The sequence below is a fragment of the Phyllobates terribilis genome, unplaced genomic scaffold, assembly GCF_046119375.1.
Source record: "Phyllobates terribilis strain yellow unplaced genomic scaffold, ASM4611937v1 Scaffold_4340__1_contigs__length_62093, whole genome shotgun sequence".
NCBI classification, from domain to species: Eukaryota; Metazoa; Chordata; class Amphibia; order Anura; family Dendrobatidae; genus Phyllobates; species Phyllobates terribilis.
Window position 1 is genome coordinate 7,521 of NW_027367092.1, and position 7,931 is coordinate 15,451.

The 7,931-nt window shown below is 44.3% G+C and overlaps 1 pseudogene; it reads left to right on the forward strand.

Moving 5' to 3' along the window:
* The first annotated feature begins 2,638 nt into the window (after positions 1–2,638).
* Positions 2,639–7,084, forward strand: LOC141249170 (uncharacterized; annotated as a pseudogene).
* The last annotated feature ends 847 nt before the right edge of the window (positions 7,085–7,931 follow it).

A 7,931-nucleotide genomic window follows, 5' to 3' on the forward strand; every position in this document is an offset into this window, starting at 1 on the left:
GAATAGTCGTCCTTTTGTAAACACAGTTCTTGAAGAGTTGAATACATCAAAGAGAGATTACACAGAAATTGTTCTTGTTCGTTATAAAGTATAGCTTCTCTCTTCCGCCATTGTTACGAGTTTCAAGCTTCCTTAAGCCCAACTCGTTGGAGAAGCTCACCGATCCTACAATTGGTATCAGAGCTTGGATCTTCGTTCAAGAACCTAGGTTTCTGCTTCGATCTCTCTTGTTCTAAGTTTCTGCAACATCTCTCCCTCTCGATCTTTCCCTCTCAAGAATCAACACCATGCCTGGAGAATCCAACCAGCACCTTCTTGGGATTTCGCTCAACAAACCTCACCTTTTGATCGAAGGCGAGCTAGACTGGTGGATGGCCATGACAAAGAACTACATTCAGCAGACCGACTATCAGTGTTGGAACATTATCGAGCATGGTGATGAGAAGGTTGAAGCTGCAACAACCGCCAAGCCTTGGGGACCAGTAGAGTATGCTCTAATGGAAAAGAATGCTAAGGCTCGCCATCTCATCCTCAACTCTCTTCAGAGGAAAGATATGGAAAAAATCATGAACATCGCTACCGCTCAAGAAATGTGGAAGGCTGTTCAAGAAATGAATCAGGGGAGTGATGATATGAAGAACAATCGAAAGTTTGATCTACAAAGGGAGTTTCATTCCTTCAAGATGACTGAATCCGAAAGTGTGGCAAATTACCACTCAAGATTCCAAGTGCTAGCTGATAAGATAAGCGCGGCCGGAATAGTCACTGAACCATGGTCGTTGTCATTAGCCTTCATCCATGGTGTTAACACAAAATATGACACTATCAAGAAGATAATGCTGATGACAGAAGCAACCAAGACTCTTCCAGTTGCAACGCTTGCTGGGAAATTCCGAGTTCAAGAAATCAAAGACAGCGAGCAAGCCTGATAGGAGCTTATTGTATGGTGTTAACCAGCGACTATTAGTTTAGGTTTAGTGGTGTTTAGGTGCTTGACGAGTGGTAATTCCAGAATCTAGGTTAGGAGTTCATTTGTAGATTCGCGGAATGCTTGTAAGCGTTTTATGGCTTTTGTATTGGAGATCCCGCTTGTGCTCGTCTTTAGTACATTCGGGATGGAGCTAGATGAAGATTAGCCACGCCTACACCGTTGGAGAAGCTAAGAGGCGAAGCCGAGCTGCCTCGAAGCTTGTGGAGTTGCATATCACCTTAGCAGTGAAGAATCTCGACCGAGGAAGAGGGATCTCGACCGAGAAAGAGCAACAGAAACTTAGAAGACATTCGGAGAAGAAAATCTCGATCGAATTCTATGATTCTCGACCGAGAAGTGAAGATCTCGACGAGAGGAAGCAATCTCGGTCGAGAAAGTATATCCAGAAGTTTCTGCAGGCAAGATCTCGATCGAGAATTGACGTTCTCGGTCGAGATGACGGTCCCGGAATGATGTTCTTTGCGAGATTTTTAGTATTATTTTATAGGATTTCCATATCTTTTAGGATTTGTTTCAGTTATTTTATTCCTTTAGAGTTGAAGACTATATAAGTAGATAGCTTAGGGTTTGGGAAGAAAAATTCTAGTTTATATTTTGGGAGGCTTGCTTGGGAGAGTTCTTCATCGTTCATCATACATTGGTTCGTTTTCTACCTTCATCCATTGTTATTCATGGCTTCTATGGCCATGAGTAACTAAATCCATTGTAGTTCACTTCCAAGTTGAAACCTTTGTTCTTAGATTTGTTGTGAGAATTCAAACTTATATGTTTTGGATTAATTTGAAGATTGTTTCATAATCTCTTGTGCTTTATATTATTATTGTTTGATCTTGATTTTATCTAGAGTGCACACTAGGTTTAGTTATTATCATTCATATTGCTAGGACTTGACAATTCTATTTGAAAAGCCTTGACCTTTAGGTAGCGAACATGATTTGCATAGACTATTTGCGAGTGCTTATTGTGTAGAGATTATGAACTCATGTCGAGTATCGGCTATTTACCAATGGTATTGCATGAGCCTACTTATCTTTGATCTTTATGCTATTGTGCTTTTGAACCTTGGGATTTCCTTGGTTATTGCTTACAATAAGGGTTTCTAGGACTATTTGGACTAGTTGCTATTTACGAACAAAGAGCAGGACAACTAAATTATACGATGTGAACATATGTTAGTAGAATTCGATGATCAACAATCTATCATGAACATTGTGTGGATACAAAGGAAGTGAGCTCATTCTCCCAATCATTGTTACAACAATCTCTTACTACCTTCATTGATTTAAATACGTTAGTTACAAACAACAACAAAACCCCCCTCTGGTTACGTTCTAGTTGCATCATAGAAATAGACTATCACTAACTCTCTTGGGATTCGACCCCTACTTACCACTGTACTAGTGGAATCTGAGTTGGGACTTTTCTTTGATCTTGGCGATCACGACAATCGCCTCCGTCAAAATTGGCACCGTTGCCGGAGAGCCAGATTTATAGTTTGTTTCTATTTTGTTACTAATCTTGGTGTGGATCTATCTTATGGTCCACACCCGTGCTACTGACTCAGATTTGCTTGATTTTGATCCAGAGATAGAGCGGACGCACCTGCGGTTTTTGCGAGAATCTCTAGCAACTTTAGTGACTGAATCAATGGCAAACCAAACTCTGCGAGAGCTCGCCGATCCTGATTTGGCGCAGCAACGCCTGGGGCTGACATTGCCTGCCCTAGCTGCTGGCGTTAACTTTGAGCTCAAAATAGGTTTCATAAATCTGCTGCCGCAATTTCACGGCCTGGCTGGAGAAGATCCAATCAGGCATCTGAGTGAATTCCATGATATCTGCAACTGCAGCAGACCTAGTAATGTGACCGAGGAGCAGCTAAAGATGAGAGCTTTCGGCTTAACGCTGAAGGACAGTGCAAGAGGCTGGTACTATCTGATCCCTACCGGCACAGTGGACACGTGGCCTAAATTGCAGAAGGCCTTCCTTGATAAATACTTTCCCACGAAGAAGGCGACGACTCTGAAACGAGCTATCGCTAGTTTTGATCAAGGAGATGATGAGTCGCTCTACGACTATGTCGAGCGATTCAATAAACTATGCGCTAGCAACCCGTTTCATGGGTTTCAAGAGAAAGATCTGGTAACTCACATCTACAATGGGTTGCTAGATCATGAGAGGCGGCTGGTAGACGCTGCCTGTGGGGGCAACATAATGAACTTGACTCCCGACGGAGCCCGGACGAGGCTAAATGAGATTGCTGACGGAACACGGAGCTTCGGGAGAACCTACACGAAGAAAACAGCTAGTGCTGTTAGCTCCGGTGATGATTGGAGAAGTGCGTTCGCTGAGCTCACTACTTTGATCAAGGGGATGCAAGTTGGCAATCAGAATCAGAGGCCAGCTAGAGCTTGTGGGATCTGCACTGATGAGAGTCATCCTACTCACATGTGCCCACAACTACAAGATTCAACCGTTGCTGAAGTGCATGCTGTAGGGGGTTACGGACCCTCTAGGCCTCGGTTCGACAACAACAACTACAATCCGAGGAGGCAATGATCATCCTGGCTTCCGATGGAGCGATCAAAATGGTGGTCAATCTCAGAACCACTACCAGAACTATCAGAATCGCGCTCCACCCCCTCCTCCGTAGAAGCAAGGGCCATCCACCGAAGATATGATCCATTCCCTAGCCAAGCACTTTACCGCGCATGTCCAGACAACTGAATCCAGCATCAAAAACCTTGAGAAGACAGTTGGACAGCTGGCGGAGTCGGTCTCGGAGATAAAAGAAACTATCTCCAAGGGTCTCCCCTCTCAAACCGAGAGGAACCCAAGAGAGAATGTCAGCGCTATACATCTCCGGAGTGGGAAAATACTTGAAGGGAGCTCAGAAGATGAGACGATGGTGGACGGAAGATCAACAACTGAAGTCCAAGCCGAGCTAGATCGAGAATACAGAAGGAATGTCCGAGTTGCTGAAGAAGAAAGGCTAAAATCACAGATCTGGGCAAAATCTCGATCGAAAGGACAGGATCTCGATCGAGAAAAGGACACCAGAAACTCAGGTGAAGATTTTTCGACAGAGAAGGTGGAATCTCGATCGAGAATGACCAATCTCGGTCGAGAAGGTATGAATCGCGATCGAGATGACGGTGTGCAGAACAACAAGAGTCAAAATCTCGATCTAGAAAAGCTCATTCGATTGAGATCTGCACCAGAAACTTCTAAAACTCAGCCCGAAGACGAGTACGAGGATCGAGGCGACTTCAAGCTTTGTCAAGAGAACTATGTGAGGCCCAACTTCCCTCCTCTGTACTCCGAGAAGCCACCTGCACCATTCCCTGAAGCATTAAAGGAGACGCGCAAACCAGTAAATGACAAGGAGTTATTCGAGACGTTTAGCAAGTGCGAGGTAAACATCCCTCTACTTAAACTCGTCAAAAGTATTCCTCGTTACGCCAAATTCTTGAAGGAGCTATGCACCATCAAGAGGAACCAAAAGCTTAAAGGAAAAGGGAAGGTGCAAGTAAGCGAGAGAGTTTCAGCTGTCTTCCAGCAAAAGATGGCAAAGAAGTGTTCGGATCCAGGTATGATTAGTATACCTTGCATAATAGGTGAGAAGAAAATTGATAGGGCCATGCTAGATCTAGGTGCTTCTATTAATGTTGTACCTTACTCTTTATATAAACTGCTTGGCCTAGGACCCCTGACTGAGATAGGGATTGTGATTCAACTTGCCGAAAGATCGACGGTTTACCCGAAAGGGATAGTCGAAGATGTGTTGGTAATGGTTGATAGTCTGATATTTCCAGCTGACTTTTACGTGCTAGATATGGAACATGATAATCAAGCTGCTCCTATCCTTCTGGGTAGACCCTTCATGAAGGCAGCTAACACTAAAATTGATCTAGCAAGTGGGTCGCTCACTTTAGAGTTTGATGGGGAAGTTGTTAGTTTCAATATCTATGAAGCTATGAAGCATCCTGCGAATGATAACTCTATTTTCTCTATTGATGTACTTGATCCTATTGTGCAAGAAACGTTTGATATGTGCGGGATTGATTCACTGAAATCTGTTATAGAGAATAGCATAAGAACTTCTGATGAGCATGATATGATTCTTACTAGTGATATACATGAGGAACTAGCACAATTAGATGCTCCAGGTACCCTTTTGGCCGGTGGGCCCTCGTTACTAACATTCTCGAGCGAGAAGCCGCTCCCTTCTGTTATACAGGCACCCACCATTGAGCTGCAGGAACTACCTTCGCACCTGAAGTACGCTTTCCTTGGAAAAGGGAAGACTTTGCCAATAATCATCTCCAGCGCGCTCACAGAAGTACAAGAAGAGAAGCTAGTGCAGGTTCTGAAGAACAACGTTACAGCATTGGGATGGACCATTGCTGATATCAAGGGAATAAGCCCCGCAACCTGCATGCATAGGATCTTACTTGAGGAAGGAGCTAAACCAAGCCGGCAACCCCAGCGATGATTGAATCCTCCAATGATGGAGGTTGTGAAGAAAGAAGTGCTGAAGTTGCTTTCCGCTGATATGATCTACCCAATTTCTGATAGCAAGTGGGTCAGCCCGACTCAAGTCGTCAAGAAGAAGGGAGGGATCACTGTCGTGGAGAATGAAGCCGGTGAGATGGTTCCACAAAGGACGCAGAAGGGATGGCGTGTCTGCATCGACTACCGCAAGCTAAACGCGGTAACTCGCAAAGACCACTTCCCTTTACCATTTATTGACCAAATGCTCGAATGTCTTACGGGTCGCGCATTCTACTGTTTTCTAGATGGATACTCAGGATACTTCCAGGTGGCTATAGCGCCAGAAGACCAGGAGAAGACTACTTTCACATGTCCTTTCGGCACCTTCGCATACCGCAGAATGCCGTTCGGATTATGCAACGCACCCGGTACATTTCAACGATGTATGGTAAGCATCTTCTCCGAGTTTGTTGAGAATTTCATTGAAGTATTCATGGATGATTTTACGGTACATGGCGATTCATTCGATGCATGCTTACATAATTTGACACTTGTGCTACAAAGATGTGTCGCGACCAATTTGGTCTTGAATTCTGAAAAGTGCCATTTTATGGTTAATCATGGCATCGTTTTAGGTCATATTGTGTCCTCTAAGGGGATTGAGGTCGATAAGGCAAAGATTGATGTAATTCAGTCTCTGCCCTATCCTACTAATGTCCGCGAAGTTCGTTCTTTTCTAGGCCATGCAGGTTTCTATCGCAGGTTTATTAAAGACTTCTCCAAGATCGCGACACCCTTGTGTGAACTATTGAAGAAGGAGGTGACTTTTGACCTCAACGACGAGTGCAAGAGAGCATTCGACACATTGAAGTCACACCTCACTGCAGCTCCTATCATCAAAGCGCCGGATTGGTCTCTCCCATTCGAGATCATGTGCGACGCAAGTGACTATGCCGTGGGAGCCGTTCTTGGACAAAAAGTTGGGCGAGCAATGCATGTTATCTACTACGCCTTGATGACTTTGAACGGCGCCCAGAAAAATTACTCCACCACCGAGAAGGAGTTACTTGCTGTGGTCTACGCCTTGACAAATTCAGACAATATTTACTTGGCGTGAAAGTGATCATCCACACCGACCATGCAGCTCTTCGTTATCTCATGACGAAGAAGGAGTCAAAACCGAGGCTCATCCGGTGGATCTTGCTATTGAGCGAGTTCGATGTGGAGATACGAGACAAGAAGGGGTCCGAAAATTCTGTGGCGGACCATCTAAGCCGCATCGTGCATGACGGGGGAGAAGAAGCAAAGCCGAGTCTAGGATACTTCCCGGACGAATCTCTTTGCCGAATCGAAACAGCAATTTCTCGACCGAGATCCATCCTCTCGACCGAGAAGAGTTCAACAGAGTGCTCAGTTACTAAACTCTCGACCGAGAAATCAGAATCTCGACCGAGAACCGATAATCTCGATCGAGAAGCACCCCCAGAAACAAAGAACGAGGCATCCGAATCTCTCTCGCCCTCCACTTTGACTACACACGGAGCCACTACCCCCAGGGCCCTGCTCACACCTCCAGTTCTGATAACGTCACGACGTACGTGATGAGGCGTACTCCTGCCCCCAGCACGAACATGGATGAAGATGATGCTGAGAGCTCGGAGGAGGAGGAGGAGGAGGAGGAAGATGATGAGGACGACGACGACGAGGGTAGCGACAGCGGAGACGAGCCGTGATTGTGAGTTTTCTTGCTCTTCCCTATTCATTTATGCGTCTTTTGCTGCATTGAGGACATTGCGCAAATCAAGTGTGGGGGAGAGTAGATTGCTTGCATGTTTATATTGTATAGTCGTTTGCTTGTTTTAGTCGTCTTTTGAGTATGCATTTTAGGGAGTTGATGTCTTGTTTTCTAAGGAGATGATATCCGTTATCGGGTCAGAGTCTGTACAGTTTCCATGCTTTAGAAAAAGAAAACATAAAAATAAAAAAAATCGTAAAAAAATGAAAAAAATGAAAAAGTATAAAAAGAAAGAGTAAAAGCCGGGCGAGTAACAAATGACTTTATGCAAAAGGGGGCGCCCAATGAAAAATGAATAAAATTTAGTTCCTACCATTTCAGAGAATTTTGGTGAAAACCCGAAAGGGCGCCGGGATTACATTGTTTGTGATTATTCCACTACTTGGTTAGATTGATTACATCATTTATTGGCGTTGGAGACATAAGAAGGGAGTTGAAGGATTGTCTCGGGTTTTAGGATTCACCAAGGAGGGATAAGAAGTTAGTAATTGGCCTTTTATTCTTCTATTTCGAGCTTATTGACATTCATACTTCGCATGCTCACCCTTTCACTATTTCATCAGATTTACTACACACTATTGGCGGTTGTATTAGATTCTAGGATTAGATTTCTATTTCTTGGAGTTTGATGCATATTGTTGTGGTTGTGCTATA